This window comes from Oncorhynchus keta, chromosome 30, assembly GCF_023373465.1.
Source record: "Oncorhynchus keta strain PuntledgeMale-10-30-2019 chromosome 30, Oket_V2, whole genome shotgun sequence".
In the NCBI taxonomy this organism is placed as follows: domain Eukaryota; kingdom Metazoa; phylum Chordata; class Actinopteri; order Salmoniformes; family Salmonidae; genus Oncorhynchus; species Oncorhynchus keta.
This window is the reverse complement of record NC_068450.1, coordinates 6642646-6661314: the sequence shown is the minus strand read 5'-3', so window position 1 is coordinate 6661314 and position 18669 is coordinate 6642646.

Here is an 18669-nt window from a genome sequence, read left to right as displayed (position 1 = left end):
TCATTGATGTATACAGAGAAGAGAGTCGGCCCGAGAATTGAACCCAGTGGCACCTCCATATAGACTGCCCTCCGATTTTACACACTGAACTCTATCTGAGAAGTAGTTGGTGAACCAGGCGAGGCAGTCGTTTGAGAAACCAAGGCTGTTGAGTCTGCCGATAAGAATGTGGTGATTGACAGAGTCGAAAGCCTTTGCCAGGTCATAGGGTGCACGTTATGAGGAGCAGGGCACCATTTGGGATGCATCCTGTGTGATTGCACAGCCTGATACCCGAGGGCAGTATAAAATGATATGATTCATGAAGCACGTTGTTAATCAATGTGAGGCTTCTGGAGTGGAGTGGCTAAAAACTGACGCAGGCCAGTGCATCTACTGTCATTGTCAGGAAACCCACAGGGAGATTTATACTCTATGGCCTAAGTCTGGTTGCACCCTGATTCTCCATCCTTGGGACACAGTACAGGGAGATAACCAGGGAGAAGGCTCTTCAGTCCAGGGAGATAACCAGGGAGAAGGCTCTTCAGTCCAGGGAGATAACCAGGGAGAAGGCTCTTCAGTCCAGGGAGATAACCAGGGAGAAGGCTCTTCAGGGAGAAGGCTCTTCAGTCCAGGGAGATAACAGTACAGGGAGATAACCAGGGAGAAGGCTCTCCAGGGAGATAACAGAAGGCTCTTCAGTCCAGGGAGATAACCAGGGAGAAGGCTCTTCAGTCCAGGGAGATAACCAGGGAGAAGGCTCTTCAGTACAGGGAGATAACCAGGGAGAAGGCTCTTCAGTCCAGGGAGATAACCAGGGAGAAGGCTCTTCAGTCCAGGGAGATAACCAGGGAGAAGGCTCTTCAGTCCAGGGAGATAACCAGGGAGAAGGCTCTTCAGTCCAGGGAGATAACCAGGGAGAAGGCTCTTCAGTCCAGGGAGATAACCAGGGAGAAGGCTCTTCAGTCCAGGGAGATAACCAGGGAGAAGGCGCTTCAGTACAGGGAGATAACCAGGGAGAAGGCTCTTCAGTCCAGGGAGATAACCAGGGAGAAGGCTCTTCAGTCCAGGGAGATAACCAGGGAGAAGGCTCTTCAGTCCAGGGAGATAACCAGGGAGAAGGCTCTTCAGTCCAGGGAGATAACCAGGGAGAAGGCTCTTCAGTCCAGGGAGATAACCAGGGAGAAGGCTCTTCAGTACAGGGAGATAACCAGGGAGAAGGCGCTTCAGTACAGGGAGATAACCAGGGAGAAGGCTCTTCAGTCCAGGGAGATAACCAGGGAGAAGGCTCTTCAGTCCAGGGAGATAACCAGGGAGAAGGCTCTTCAGTCCAGGGAGATAACCAGGGAGAAGGCTCTTCAGTCCAGGGAGATAACCAGGGAGAAGGCGCTTCAGTACAGGGAGATAACCAGGGAGAAGGCTCTTCAGTCCAGGGAGATAACCAGGGAGAAGGCTCTTCAGTCCAGGGAGATAACCAGGGAGAAGGCTCTTCAGTCCAGGGAGATAACCAGGGAGAAGGCTCTTCAGTCCAGGGAGATAACCAGGGAGAAGGCTCTTCAGTCCAGGGAGATAACCAGGGAGAAGGCGCTTCAGTACAGGGAGATAACCAGGGAGAAGGATCTTCAGTCCAGGGAGATAACCAGGGAGAAGGCTCTTCAGTCCAGGGAGATAACCAGGGAGAAGGCTCTTCAGTCCAGGGAGATAACCAGGGAGAAGGCTCTTCAGTACAGGGAGATAACCAGGGAGAAGGCTCTTCAGTCCAGGGAGATAACCAAGGAGAAGGCGCTTCAGTCCAGGGAGATAACCAGGGAGAAGGCTCTTCAGTCCAGGGAGATAACCAGGGGGGAAGGTCCTTCAGTCCAGGGAGATAACCAGGGAGAAGGCTCTTCAGTCCAGGGAGATAACCAGGGGGAAGGCCCTTCAGTCCAGGGAGATAACCAGGGGGGAAGGTCCTTCAGTCCAGGGAGATAACCAGGGGGAAGGCCCTTCAGTCCAGGGAGATAACCAGGGGGAGGCCCTTCAGTCCAAGGAGATAACCAGGGAAGGCCCTTCAGTCCAAGGAGATAACCAGGGAAGGCCCTTGGGACATAGTCCAGGGAGATAACCAGAGGGAACGTCTCCCTCTGAGTAACAAATTAAGGTAAATCAAATCAAATGTTATTTGTCACATACACATATTTAGCAGATCTTATTGCGGGTGTAGCGAAATGCTTGTGTTCCTAGCTCCAACAATTGCAGTAATATGGAGAGAAGAAGAAGAGGAGAGAAGACTCCGACTAACTTGACGCACCCCCTTTGGGAGCATGGCTGTCCACTATGGATCTCCACCTCACTCTCTTCTGTGTGAGAGGGGCTTATTCCTCGAGCCAGGAGATTCCACACGTTGCTCCGCTGCTGTAGAGTGGAGCGTAGAGGAAGAAAATAATCCACTAGTCTTTTTTCAGTGTTCTTCAGGCTGATTGAACTCATCAATATTGATCAAGCCCTTTATTGAATGCTGTGTTTGTTAGAACTGGACTAGAGCAAACATGTCCTCCCCAGTGAAGGAAAGGGTTGTCATGTGACGTCTGTCTGTCTGCCTGCCTGCCTGCCTGCCTGCCTGTCTGCCTGCCTGCCTGTCTGCCTGCCTGCCTGCCTGCCTGCCTGCCTGCCTGCCTGCCTGCCTGCCTGCGTCAGATCTTCAGTCATTCAGTCAGGCATCTGGAGGACAGCTCAGAGGCCCCCGGGCTATCTGGAGCTTGGCCACAGTACATTATTACGAACCTGTCTAGTCTTCTGGCAAACCTTTACAGATGACCTTGTGGTTGAGATGACGTTGAATTTTAGCCAAATTCTGTTATTCTGCCTCCAGAAACAGTCTTCTATTTTCTTTGATCCGTTGCTCTACGGTAACTAGACTTGGCCAGGTAGAGCGAAACGGTTGATGAATCATGAATAACATCACTGTTAGCCGGAGTTCACCCCTCAATCAGTCATTTTTACATTAGCTCAGGAAATCTTGTTAATCTATTTCCACACGAGAGAGATACAAAAAAAACTTTTCCACCAGAATGTTCCCTGCGAGAGACCGTGAGAACTAGAGAAAAAAGGAGAGATTAGATAAGGACCAAAGGAGAGAACAAAAGTATTCAATGAGAATACAAAATACCTTCAGCCTAAGGAAGGAAAAGATTTGACCTCTTTTAATTCAGGAAATAAAATGTAAGAAGGCCAGATGGCAGGAAGTACGGAATTGAATCACTCTCAGATAGACCTAACAAGACCAGTGGGGATAGGTACTGTAGTTGAACAGACCTGGGTCTAACTAGGGGGATAGGTACTGTAGTTGAACAGACCTGGGTCTAACTAGGGGGATAGGTACTGTAGTTGAACAGACCTGGGTCTAATTAGGGTGAAAGGTAGATAGCAGATAATACCTGGGTTTAACTAGGGGGAAAGTAGATTTCAGATCAGACCTGGGTTTAACTAGGGGGAAAGGTAGATAGCAGATCGTACCTGGGATTAACTAGGGGGAAAGGTAGATAGCAGATCATACCTGGGTCTAACTAGGGGGAAAGGTAGATCATACCTGGGTTTAACTAGGGGGAAAGGTAGATAGCAGATCATACCTGGGATTAACTAGGGGGAAAGGTAGATAGCAGATCATACCTGGGTCTAACTAGGGGGAAAGGTAGATAGCAGATCAGACCTGGGTCTAACTAGGGGGAAAGGTAGATAGCAGATCAGACCTGGGTCTGACTAGGGGGAAAGGTAGATAGCAGATCAGACCTGGGTCTGACTAGGGGGAAAGGTAGATAGCAGATCAGACCTGGGTCTAACTAGGGGGAAAGGTAGATAGCAGATCAGACCTGGGTCTAACTAGGGGGAAAGGTAGATAGCAGATCATACCTGGGTCTGACTAGGGGGAAAGGTAGATCATACCTGGGTTTAACTAGGGGGAAAGGTAGATAGCAGATCATACCTGGGATTAACTAGGGGGAAAGGTAGATAGCAGATCATACCTGGGTCTAACTAGGGGGAAAGGTAGATAGCAGATCAGACCTGGGTCTAACTAGGGGGAAAGGTAGATAGCAGATCAGACCTGGGTCTAACTAGGGGGAAAGGTGGACAGCAGATCATACCTGGGTTTAACTAGGGGGAAAGTAGATAGCAGATCATACCTGTGTTTAACTAGGGGGAAAGTAGATAGCAGATCATACCTGTGTTTAACTAGGGGGAAAGGTAGATAGCAGATCATACCTGGGTTTAACTAGGGGGAAAGGTAGATCATACCTGGGTCTGACTAGGGGGAAAGGTAGATCATACCTGGGTCTAACTAGGGTGAAAGGTAGATAGCAGATCTTACCTGGGTCTAACTAGGGGGAAATGGTAGATAGCAGATCATACCTGGGTCTAACTAGGGGGAAAGGTAGATCATACCTGGGTTTAACTAGGGGGAAAGGTAGATCTTACCTGGGTCTAACTAGGGGGAAAGGTAGATAGCAGATCATACCTGGGTCTAACTAGGGGGAAAGGTATATAGCAGATCATACCTGGGTCTAACTAGGGGGAAAGGTAGATCATACCTGGGTTTAACTAGGGGGAAAGGTAGATCATACCTGGGTCTAACTAGGGGGAAAGGTAGATCATACCTGGGTTTAACTAGGGGGAAAGGTAGATCTTACCTGGGTCTAACTAGGGGGAAAGGTAGATAGCAGATCATACCTGGGTCTAACTAGGGGGAAAGGTATATAGCAGATCATACCTGGGTCTAACTAGGGGGAAAGGTAGATCATACCTGGGTTTAACTAGGGGGAAAGGTAGATCATACCTGGGTCTAACTAGGGGGAAAGGTAGATAGCAGATCATACCTGGGTCTAACTAGGGGGAAAGGTATATAGCAGATCATACCTGGGTCTAACTAGGGGGAAAGGTATATAGCAGATCATACCTGGGTCTAACAAGGGGGAAAGGTAGATAGCAGATCATACCTGGGTCTAACTAGGGGGAAAGGTAGATAGCAGATCATACCTGGGTCTAACTAGGGGGAAGGGTATATAGCAGATCAGACCTGAGTCTAACTAGGGGGAAAGGTAGATAGCAGATCAGACCTGGGATTAACTAGGGGGAAAGGTAGATAGCAGATCATACCTGGGATTAACTAGGGGGAAAGGTAGATAGCAGATCATACCTGGGATTAACTAGGGGGAAAGGTAGATAGCAGATCATTCATATAAATCAGAAATAATAGAAGTTCAGGAATCGTACCCAGTGGAACACCATATTCGGGCTTGGGTCACAACTTGACCGATATTTTGTGGACACCTGCTCGTCGAACCTCTCATTTCAACGTCATGGGCATTAATATGGAGTTGGCACCCCCTTTGCTGCTATAACAGCCTCCACTGCTCTGGGAAGGCTTTCCACTAGATGTTGTAACATTGCTGCAGGGACTTGCTTCCATTCAGCCACAAGAGCATTAGTGAGGTCGGGTTACTGATGTTGGGCGACTAAGCCTGGGTCGCAGTCTGCATTCCAATTCATCCCAAAGGTGTTCGATGGGGTTGAGGTCAGGGTTCTGTGCAGGCCAGTCAAGTTATTCCAAACCGATCTCGACAAACCATTTATGTATGGACCTCGCTTTGTGCACGGGGGCATTGTCATGCTGAAACAGGAAAGGACCTTCCCCAAACTGTTTCCACATAGTTGGAAGCACAGAATTGTCTAGAATGTCATTGTATTCTATACCATTAAGATTTATCTAATGGGCCGAGTGCGAACCATGAAAAACAGACCCAGATCATTATTCATCCTCCACCAAACTTTACAGTTGGAACTATGTATTGGGGCAGGTGGTGTTCTCCTGGCATCCGCCCAACCTAGAATCGTTAGTCGAACTGCTAGATCCATGATTCAACATGTTTCCAATGCTCCAGCGTCCAATGGAGGCGATCTTAACTTCTTGCGTCGAGCCAACCCGGGATCATGATTACAGCCTCAAGCCCATTACCATAACGCAACGTTAACTATTCATGAAAATCGCAAATGAAATGAAATCAATATGCTAGCTCTCATGCTTAGCCTTTTGTTAACAACACTGTCATCTCAGATTTTCAAAAATATGCTTCTCTACCATAGCAAAACTAGCATTTAGCATTAGCATTTAGCATTAGCATTTAGCGTTAGCATCACCAGGCAACATTTTCACAAAAACCAGCAAAAACATTCAATAAATCATTTACCTTTGAAGAACTCCGGATGTTTTCAATGAGGAGACTCTCAGTTAGATAGCAAATGTTCAGTTTTCCTGAAAGATTATTTGTGCAGGAGGAATCGGTCCGTTTTCTGCGTCATGTTTGGCTACCAAAAAAAAACGAAAATTCAGTTATAAAAAGGCCAAACTTTTTCCAAAATAACTCCATAATATCGACTGAAGCATGGCAAACGTTGTTTAGAATCAATCCTCAAGGTGTTTTTCTACATATCTCTTCAATGATGTATCGTTCCTGGAAGTGTGCTTCTCTGTCTGTATCCCATGGTAAAATGATTGCCACTGAGAATTACGCACCAACTTAGACAAAGGACACTGGACGGGCCCCTGGCAAATGTAGTCTCTTATGGCCAATCTTCCAATGATATGCCTACAAATACGTCACAATTCTGCAGACATCTTGGACGAACGGCAGAGAGCATAAGCTCGTTCACAGCACATTCACAGACATATAAGGAGACGATAGTAAAACAGAGCTTCAAAAATTCAGCTCATTTCCTGTTTGAGGTTACATCTTGGTTTCGCCTGTAGCATCATTTCTGGGGCATTCACAGATAATATCTTTGCAGTTTTGAAAACGTCAGAGTGTTTTCTTTCCAAAGCTGACAATTATATGCATAGTCGAGCATCTTTTCGTGACAAAATATTGCGCTTAAAACGGGCACGTTTTTTTTATCCAATAATGACATAGCGCCCCCATAGGTTGAAGAGGTTAACATCACTCCAGCCGACGCTTGGCATTGTGCATGATGGTGATCTTAGGCTTGTGTATGCAGCTGCTCAGCCATGGAAACCCATTTCATGAAGCTCCCAACCAACAGTTATTGTGCTGACGTTGCTTCCAGAGTCAGTTTGGAACTCGGTAGTGAGCGTTGCAACCGAGGACAGAGCATTTTTACACGCTTCGTCACTCGACGGTCCCGTTCCGTGAGCTTGTGTGGCCTATCACTTCGTGGCTGAGTCGTTGTTGCTCCTAGACATTTCCGCTTCACACTAACAGCACATACAGTGGACCGGGGGGCAGCTCTAGCAGGGCAGACATCTGATGAAATGACGGTTACATGTTGGAAGTCACTGAGCTCTCCATTCTACTGCCAATGTTTGTCTATGGAGATTGCATGGCGGGGCGCTCGATTTTATACACCGGTAGGCAACGGGTGTGGCTGAAATAGCCGAATCCACTAATTTGAAGGGGTGTCCACATCCTTTTTGAAATAGTGTTTGAAGAGGATTGTTCACTATTTGGGTCAGGGCATTTCAACTCCACAGCTGGAAAGCTGAAACACATTTCCGCATCCCAAAATGGCTGCCTATTCTCTATATAGTGCACTTCCATTGAGTGCTCTATTCAAAAGTAGTGCACTATATAGGAGATAGGGTGCCATTTGGGAAGCACACATTCTCCTCATCAACCAGGGACTGATTCAGACCTCCAGAGGAGACTCTGAGGAGTCTCTGGTCAATCAAATCAACCAATAAACTACTGCACCAGGGAGAAGAGGAACACTTAGAAACTAGAGGTCATGAACTACTGCACCAGGGAGAAGAGGAACACTTAGAACCTAGAGGTCATGAACTACTGCACCAGGGAGAAGAAGAACACTTAGAACCTAGAGGTCATGAACTACTGCACCAGGGAGAAGAGGAACACTTAGAACCTAGAGGTCATGAACTACTGCACCAGGGAGAAGAGGAACACTTAGAACCTAGAGGTCATGAACTACTGCACCAGGGAGAAGAGGAACTCTTAGAACCTAGAGGTCATGAACTACTGCACCAGGGAGAAGAGGAACACTTAGAACCTAGAGGTCATGAACTACTGCACCAGGGAGAAGAGGAACACTTAGGCCCTAGAGGTCCAGGGAGCTGAATAGGCTTCATCTGATCTTGGTCAATTAGGAAGTGAGTTATCAGAGAGAAACAGAACCCACATCAAACTGTGAATGGCAGTTTGTTTTCTGCACCGTGGACATTACTGAGGCTAGGCGTTGTTGGATGTTTAATATCGTCATCTTTGTTGATATAAAGGCTGTCGATTGATCTCACCACAACCTGCACCTCAGAGAGATACACAGCAGGGACAAAAGATTCCTTCTTCCCACAGATGCAGTCATGCAGGCACACCCACTGTTGTGTTGACCTTGGATCATGATGTGTGGATTGATGTCATGTGTTTGAGGTGAGGCTCTCTAGCAGTGGGAATGGTAGGACTCACCGAAATATAATGATCATCAGAATGAAGAAACTGACTTAATGACATACTACTGAACAACACGATTGCACACACACACACACACACACACACACACACACACACACACACACACACACACACACACACACACACACACACACACACACACACACACACACACACACACACACACACACACACACACACACACACACACACACACACGGGGCTTCTGATTTCCTGGAATGCCATGGTCTACAGGGATTGCTGATATTTCAGGCTAGTCACTAATGTCCTTTAGGGCCGTTAGGGGAGAAGAGAAGAATAAATAGTTTGTTGAGACCAAGATGCTGTGTGACTCAGATTAAGCCTTTAGCGTGTGTGTGTGTGTGTGTGTGTCTGACATTTGTGTGGATACGTACAGGGCCGGACTGAACTGGGACCGTTGCTTGGGATGTGTTGTTTGTGTCTCCTGGTTGGTATGATTTTGATTAGATTCTAGAGAGCATTGAATCCAATAAAGAGAGAACTTCTTGTTGGGGGAAGAATTCCACCCTTGTTCCCAGCCAGGCAGGCCCATAGAGGCCCTGCTAGAGATGGGAAGAGAGGCGTGGACCGAACCAAACAGATAGAGAGAGAAGTGAAGGCATGGACCGAACCAAACAGTTAGAGGGAGAAGTGAAGGCGTGAACCGAACCAAACAGTTAGAGGGAGAGGTGAAGGCATGGACCGAACCAAACAGTTAGAGGGAGAAGTGAAGGCATGGACCGAACCAAACAGTTAGAGGGAGAGGTGAAGGCATGGACCGAACCAAACAGTTAGAGGGAGAGGTGAAGGCATGGACCGAACCAAACAGTTAGAGGGAGAGGTGAAGGCATGGACCGAACCAAACAGTTAGAGGGAGAGGTGAAGGCATGGACCGAACCAAACAGTTAGAGGGAGAGGTGAAGGCATGGACCGAACCAAACAGTTAGAGGGAGAAGTGAAGGCGTGGACCGAACCAAACAGTTAGAGGGAGAAGTGAAGGCGTGGACCGAACCAAACAGTTAGAGGGAGAGGTGAAGGCATGGACCAAACCAAACAGTTAGATTGAGAAGTGAAGGCGTGGACCGAACCAAACAGTTAGAGGGAGAAGTGAAGGCATGGACCGAACCAAACAGTTAGAGGGAGAGGTGAAGGCATGGACCGAAGAGGGGCGCTCAGAGGAGACGAACCCCACTGGGACCAGGAGGAAGAGGGGCGCTCAGAGGAGACGAACCCCACTGGGACCAGGAGGAAGAGGGGCGCTCAGAGGAGACGAACCCCACTGGGACCAGGAGGAAGAGGGGCGCTCAGAGGAGACGAACCCCACTGGGACCAGGAGGAAGAGGGGCGCTCAGAGGAGACGAACCCCACTGGGACCAGGAGGAAGAGGGGCGCTCAGAGGAGACGAACCCCACTGGGACCAGGAGGAAGAGGGGCGCTCAGAGGAGACGAACCCCACTGGGACCAGGAGGAAGAGGGGCGCTCAGAGGAGACGAACCCCACTGGGACCAGGAGGAAGAGGGGCGCTCAGAGGAGACGAACCCCACTGGGACCAGGAGGAAGAGGGGCGCTCAGAGGAGACGAACCCCACTGGGACCAGGAGGAAGAGGGGCGCTCAGAGGAGACGAACCCCACTGGGACCAGGAGGAAGAGGGGCGCTCAGAGGAGACGAACCCCACTGGGACCAGGAGGAAGAGGGGCGCTCAGAGGAGACGAACCCCACTGGGACCAGGAGGAAGAGGGGCGCCAGAGGAGACGAACCCCACTGGGACCAGGAGGAAGAGGGGCGCTCAGAGGAGACGAACCCCACTGGGACCAGGAAGAAGAGGGGCGCTCAGAGGAGACGAACCCCACTGGGACCAGGAGGAAGAGGGGCGCTCAGAGGAGACAAACCCCACTGGGACCAGGAGGAAGAGGGGCGCTCAGAGGAGACGAACCCCACTGGGACCAGGAGGAAGAGGGGCGCTCAGAGGAGACGAACCCCACTGGGACCAGGAAGAAGAGGGGCGCTCAGAGGAGACGAACCCCACTGGGACCAGGAGGAAGAGGGGCGCTCAGAGGAGACGAACCCCACTGGGACCAGGAGGAAGAGGGGCGCTCAGAGGAGACGAACCCCACTGGGACCAGGAGGAAGAGGGGCGCTCAGAGGAGACGAACCCCACTGGGACCAGGAGGAAGAGGGGCGCTCAGAGGAGACGAACCCCACTGGGACCAGGAGGAAGAGGGGCGCTCAGAGGAGACAAACCCCACTGGGACCAGGAGGAAGAGGGGCGCTCAGAGGAGACGAACCCCACTGGGACCAGGAGGAAGAGGGGCGCTCAGAGGAGACGAACCCCACTGGGACCAGGAAGAAGAGGGGCGCTCAGAGGAGACGAACCCCACTGGGACCAGGAGGAAGAGGGGCGCTCAGGGAGACGAACCCCACTGGGACCAGGAAGAAGAGGGGCGCTCAGAGGAGACAAACCCCACTGGGACCAGGAGGAAGAGGGGCGCTCAGAGGAGACGAACCCCACTGGGACCAGGAGGAAGAGGGGCATTCAGAGGAGACCCCGGTGCTGGTGGAGGCACTGGAAGAACTCCCTGTCTCTCCCAGCGGTCCATCGTCCGGACAACGCGGTCCATGGCAGTGCCAAGATGGTGGAGCATTGCTGCGTGCTCCCGGACGCGCTCCTCCACCCCTATAACCGGGGGTACCTGCTCCTGCTGACTCCAACTTCGGCGAAAGTCGTATCAACCAGTCCACCCACTGTTGAATTTCAACTTAATAAATCAGTTTTGTCAAACTAATTCCATGGAGGACCGAGTGTCTGCAGGTTTAAGTTTTTTATTTCAATTATGACCAACACAACCAGGTGAGGGAGTTCCTTACTAATTAGTGAACTAATTTTCATCAATCAAGTACAAGAGAGGGGAAAAAAATCCACACTCCAAGGATTATTACTGTATTTAACGAGGCAAGTCAGTTAAGAACAAATTCTTTTTCACAATGACCACCTACACCAGCACAGCCCGGACGATGCTGGGCCAATTGTGCACCGCCCTATGAGACTCCCAATCACGGCCGGTTGTGATACAGCCTGGATTTGAACCAGGGTGTCTGTGTTACAGACTGCTATATCAGGCCCAGAGTTACTGACTGCTATATCAGTCCACTTATACAGGACTAGTAAAGGCCCAGAGTTACAGACTGCTATATCAGGCCCAGAGTTACAGACTGCTATATCAGTCCACTAATACAGGACTAGTAAAGGCCCAGAGTTACAGACTGCTATATCAGTCCACTAATACAGGACTAGTAAAGGCCCAGTGTTACAGACTGCTATATCAGGCCCAGTGTTACAGACTGCTATATCAGGCCCAGAGTTACAGACTGCTATATCAGTCCACTAATACAGGACTAGTAAAGGCCCAGTGTTACAGACTGCTATATCAGTCCACTAATACAGGACTAGTAAAGGCCCAGAGTTACAGACTGCTATATCAGTCCACTAATACAGGACTAGTAAAGGCCCAGTGTTACAGACTGCTATATCAGGCCCAGTGTTACAGACTGCTATATCAGTCCACTAATACAGGACTAGTAAAGGCCCAGAGGTACAGACTGCTATATCAGGCCCAGTGTTACAGACTGCTATATCAGGCCCAGAGTTACAGACTGCTATATCAGGCCCAGTGTTACAGACTGCTATATCAGGCCCAGAGTTACAGACTGCTATATCAGTCCACTAATACAGGACTAGTAAAGGCCCAGTGTTACAGACTGCTATATCAGGCCCAGAGTTACAGACTGCTATATCAGGCCCAGAGTTACAGACTGCTATATCAGTCCTCTAATACAGGACTAGTAAAGGCCCAGTGTTACAGACTGCTATATCAGGCCCAGAGTTACAGACTGCTATATCAGTCCTCTAATACAGGACTAGTAAAGGCCCAGAGTTACAGACTGCTATATCAGGTCCAGTGTTACAGACTGCTATATCAGGCCCAGAGTTACAGACTGCTATATCAGTCCACTAATACAGGACTAGTAAAGGCCCAGTGTTACAGACTGCTATATCAGGCCCAGAGTTACAGACTGCTATATCAGGCCCAGAGTTACAGACTGCTATATCAGGCCCAGAGTTACAGACTGCTATATCAGGCCCAGAGTTACAGACTGCTATATCAGTCCACTAATACAGGACTAGTAAAGGCCCAGAGTTACAGACTGCTATATCAGTCCACTAATACAGGACTAGTAAAGGCCCAGAGTTACAGACTGCTATATCAGTCCACTAATACAGGACTAGTAAAGGCCCAGAGTTACAGACTGCTATATCAGTCCACTAATACAGGACTAGTAAAGGCCCAGTGTTACAGACTGCTATATCAGTCCACTAATACAGGACTAGTAAAGGCCCAGTGTTACAGACTGCTATATCAGGCCCAGTGTTACAGACGGCTATATCAGTCCACTAGTGTTACAGGACTAGTAAAGGCCCAGAGTTACAGACTGCTATATCAGGCCCTAATACAGGACTAGTAAAGGCCCAGTGTTACAGACTGCTCTATCAGGCCCAGTGTTACAGACTGCTATATCAGTCCACTAATACAGGACTAGTAAAGGCCCAGTGTTACAGACTGCTATATCAGGCCCAGTGTTACAGACTGCTATATCAGTCCACTAATACAGGACTAGTAAAGGCCCAGAGTTACAGACTGCTATATCAGGCCCAGTGTTACAGACTGCTATATCAGTCCACTAATACAGGACTAGTAAAGGCCCAGTGTTACAGACTGCTATATCAGGCCCAGTGTTACAGACTGCTATATCAGGCCACTAATACAGGACTAGTAAAGGCCCAGAGTTACAGACTGCTATATCAGGCCACTAATACAGGACTAGTAAAGGCCCAGAGTTACAGACTGCTATATCAGTCCACTAAAACAGGACTAGTAAAGGCCCAGTGTTACAGACTGCTCTATCAGTCCACTAATACAGGACTAGTAAAGGCCCAGTGTTACAGACTGCTATATCAGGCCCAGTGTTACAGACTGCTATATCAGGCCCAGTGTTACAGACTGCTATATCAGTCCACTAATACAGGACTAGTAAAGGCCCAGTGTTACAGACTGCTATATCAGTCCCAGAGTTACAGACTGCTATATCAGGCCCAGAGTTACAGACTGCTATATCAGGCCACTAATACAGGATTAGTAAAGGCCCAGAGTTACAGACTGCTATATCAGGCCACTAATACAGGACTAGTAAAGGCCCAGTGTTACAGACTGCTATATTAGGCCCAGTGTTACAGACTGCTATATCAGGCCCAGTGTTACAGACTGCTATATCAGTCCACTAATACAGGACTAGTAAAGGCCCTGAGTTACAGACTGCTATATCAGGCCCAGTGTTACAGACTGCTATATCAGGCCCAGTGTTACAGACTGCTATATCAGGCCACTAATACAGGACTAGTAAAGGCCCAGTGTTACAGACTGCTATATCAGTCCCAGAGTTACAGACTGCTATATCAGGCCCAGAGTTACAGACTGCTATATCAGGCCACTAATACAGGACTAGTAAAGGCCCAGTGTTACAGACTGCTATATCAGGCCCAGAGTTACAGACTGCTATATCAGTCCACTAATACAGGACTAGTAAAGGCCCAGTGTTACAGACTGCTATATCAGGCCCAGTGTTACAGACTGCTATATCAGTCCACTAATACAGGACTAGTAAAGGCCCAGTGTTACAGACTGCTATATCAGTCCCAGAGTTACAGACTGCTATATCAGGCCCAGAGTTACAGACTGCTATATCAGTCCACTAATACAGGACTAGTAAAGGCCCAGTGTTACAGACTGCTATATCAGGCCCAGTGTTACAGACTGCTATATCAGGCCCAGAGTTACAGACTGCTATATCAGTCCACTAATACAGGACTAGTAAAGGCCCAGTGTTACAGACTGCTATATCAGTCCACTAATACAGGACTAGTAAAGGCCCAGTGTTACAGACTGCTATATCAGTCCACTAATACAGGACTAGTAAAGGCCCAGTGTTACAGACTGCTATATCAGTCCACTAATACAGGACTAGTAAAGGCCCAGTGTTACAGACTGCTATATCAGGCCACTAATACAGGACTAGTAAAGGCCCAGAGTTACAGACTGCTATATCAGTCCACTAATACAGGACTAGTAAAGGCCCAGTGTTACAGACTGCTATATCAGTCCCAGAGTTACAGACTGCTATATCAGGCCCAGAGTTACAGACTGCTATATCAGTCCACTAATACAGGACTAGTAAAGGCCCAGTGTTACAGACTGCTATATCAGGCCCAGTGTTACAGACTGCTATATCAGGCCCAGTGTTACAGACTGCTATATCAGTCCACTAATACAGGACTAGTAAAGGCCCAGTATTATAGACTGCTATATCAGTCCCAGAGTTACAGACTGCAATATCAGGCCCAGAGTTACAGACTGGTTCACCTGGTTCACCAATTACTTTGCAGACAGAGTTCAGTGTGTCAAATCAGAGGGCATGCTGTCCGGTCCTCTGGCAGTCTCTATGGGGGTGCCACAGGGTTCAATTCTCGGGCCGACTCTTTTCTCTGTATATATCAATGATGTTGCTCTTGCTGCGGGCGATTCCCTGATCCACCTCTACGCAGACGACACCATTCTATATACTTTCGGCCCGTCATTGGACACTGTGCTATCAAACCTCCAAACGAGCTTCAATGCCATACAGCACTCCTTCCGTGGCCTCCAACTGCTCTTAAACGCGAGTAAAACCAAATGCATGCTTTTCAACCGATCGCTGCCTGCACCCGCATGCCCGACTAGCATCACCACCCTGGATGGTTCCAACCTTGAATATGTGGACATCTATAAGTACCTAGGTGTCTGGCTAGACTGCAAACTCTCCTTCCAGACTCACATCAAACATCTCCAATCAAAAATCAAATCCAGAGTCGGCTTTCTATTCCGCAACAAAGCCTCCTTCACTCACGCTGCCAAGCTTACCCTAGTAAAACTGACTATCCTACCGATCCTCGACTTCGGCGATGTCATCTACAAAATGGCTTCCAACACTCTACTCAGTAAACTGGATGCAGTCTATCACAGTGCCATCCGTTTTGTCACTAAAGCACCTTATACCACCCACCACTGCGACTTGTATGCTCTAGTCGGCTGGCCCTCACTACATATTCGTCGCCAGACCCACTGGCTCCAGGTCATTTACAAGTCCATGCTAGGTAAAGCTCCGCCTTATCTCAGTTCACTGGTCACGATGGCAACACCCATCCGTAGCACGCGCTCCAGCAGGTGTATCTCACTGATCATCCCTAAAGCCAACACCTCATTTGGCCGCCTTTCGTTCCAGTACTCTGCTGCCTGTGACTGGAACGAATTGCAAAAATCTTTGAAGTTGGAGACTTTTATCTCCCTCACCAACTTCAAACATCAGCTATCCGAGCAGCTAACCGATCGCTGCAGTTGTACATAGTCTATAGGTAAATAGCTCACCCTTTTTCACCTACCTCATTCCCATACTGTTTTTATACTGTTTTTATTTATTTACTTTTCTGCTCTTTTGCACACCAATATCTCTACCTGTACATGCCCATCTGATCATTTATCACTCCAGTGTTAATCTGCAAAATTGTATTATTCGCCTACCTCCTCATGCCTTTTGCACATATTGTATATAGACTGCCCATTTTTTTCTACTGTGTTATTGACTTGCTAATTGTTTACTCCATGTGTAACTCTGTGTTGTCTGTTCACACTGCTATGCTTTATCTTGGCCAGGTCGCAGTTGCAAATGAGAACTTGTTCTCAACTAGCCTACCTGGTTAAATAAAGGTGAAATAAATAAAATAAAAAAACTGCTATATCAGGCCACTAATACAGGACTAGTAAAGGCCCAGAGTTACAGACTGCTATATCAGTCCACTAATACAGGACTATTAAAGGCCCAGTGTTACAGACTGCTATATCAGTCCCAGAGTTACAGACTGCTATATCAGGCCCAGAGTTACAGACTGCTATACCAGTCCACTAATACAGGACTAGTAAAGGCCCAGTGTTACAGACTGCTATATCAGTCCACTAATACAGGACTAGTAAAGGCCCTGAGTTACAGACTGCTATATCAGGCCCAGTGTTACAGACTGCTATATCAGGCCCAGTGTTACAGACTGCTATATCAGGCCACTAATACAGGACTAGTAAAGGCCCAGTGTTACAGACTGCTATATCAGGCCCAGAGTTACAGACTGCTATATCAGGCCACTAATACAGGACTAGTAAAGGCCCAGAGTTACAGACTGCTATATCAGTCCACTAATACAGGACTAGTAAAGGCCCAGTGTTACAGACTGCTATATCAGGCCCAGAGTTACAGACTGCTATATCAGGCCCAGAGTTACAGACTGCTATATCAGGCCACTAATACAGGACTAGTAAAGGCCCAGAGTTACAGACTGCTATATCAGTCCACTAATACAGGACTAGTAAAGGCCCAGTGTTACAGACTGCTATATCAGTCCCAGAGTTACAGACTGCTATATCAGGCCCAGAGTTACAGACTGCTATATCAGTCCACTAATACAGGACTAGTAAAGGCCCAGTGTTACAGACTGCTATATCAGGCCCAGTGTTACAGACTGCTATATCAGGCCCAGTGTTACAGACTGCTATATCAGTCCACTAATACAGGACTAGTAAAGGCCCAGTATTATAGACTGCTATATCAGTCCCAGAGTTACAGACTGCAATATCAGGCCCAGAGTTACAGACTGGTTCACCTGGTTCACCAATTACTTTGCAGACAGAGTTCAGTGTGTCAAATCAGAGGGCATGCTGTCCGGTCCTCTGGCAGTCTCTATGGGGGTGCCACAGGGTTCAATTCTCGGGCCGACTCTTTTCTCTGTATATATCAATGATGTTGCTCTTGCTGCGGGCGATTCCCTGATCCACCTCTACGCAGACGACACCATTCTATATACTTTCGGCCCGTCATTGGACACTGTGCTATCAAACCTCCAAACGAGCTTCAATGCCATACAGCACTCCTTCCGTGGCCTCCAACTGCTCTTAAACGCGAGTAAAACCAAATGCATGCTTTTCAACCGATCGCTGCCTGCACCCGCATGCCCGACTAGCATCACCACCCTGGATGGTTCCAACCTTGAATATGTGGACATCTATAAGTACCTAGGTGTCTGGCTAGACTGCAAACTCTCCTTCCAGACTCACATCAAACATCTCCAATCAAAAATCAAATCCAGAGTCGGCTTTCTATTCCGCAACAAAGCCTCCTTCACTCACGCTGCCAAGCTTACCCTAGTAAAACTGACTATCCTACCGATCCTCGACTTCGGCGATGTCATCTACAAAATGGCTTCCAACACTCTACTCAGTAAACTGGATGCAGTCTATCACAGTGCCATCCGTTTTGTCACTAAAGCACCTTATACCACCCACCACTGCGACTTGTATGCTCTAGTCGGCTGGCCCTCACTACATATTCGTCGCCAGACCCACTGGCTCCAGGTCATTTACAAGTCCATGCTAGGTAAAGCTCCGCCTTATCTCAGTTCACTGGTCACGATGGCAACACCCATCCGTAGCACGCGCTCCAGCAGGTGTATCTCACTGATCATCCCTAAAGCCAACACCTCATTTGGCCGCCTTTCGTTCCAGTACTCTGCTGCCTGTGACTGGAACGAATTGCAAAAATCTTTGAAGTTGGAGACTTTTATCTCCCTCACCAACTTCAAACATCAGCTATCCGAGCAGCTAACCGATCGCTGCAGTTGTACATAGTCTATAGGTAAATAGCTCACCCTTTTTCACCTACCTCATTCCCATACTGTTTTTATACTGTTTTTATTTATTTACTTTTCTGCTCTTTTGCACACCAATATCTCTACTTGTACATGCCCATCTGATCATTTATCACTCCAGTGTTAATCTGCAAAATTGTATTATTCGCCTACCTCCTCATGCCTTTTGCACATATTGTATATAGACTGCCCATTTTTTTCTACTGTGTTATTGACTTGCTAATTGTTTACTCCATGTGTAACTCTGTGTTGTCTGTTCACACTGCTATGCTTTATCTTGGCCAGGTCGCAGTTGCAAATGAGAACTTGTTCTCAACTAGCCTACCTGGTTAAATAAAGGTGAAATAAATAAAAATAAAAAAACTGCTATATCAGGCCAC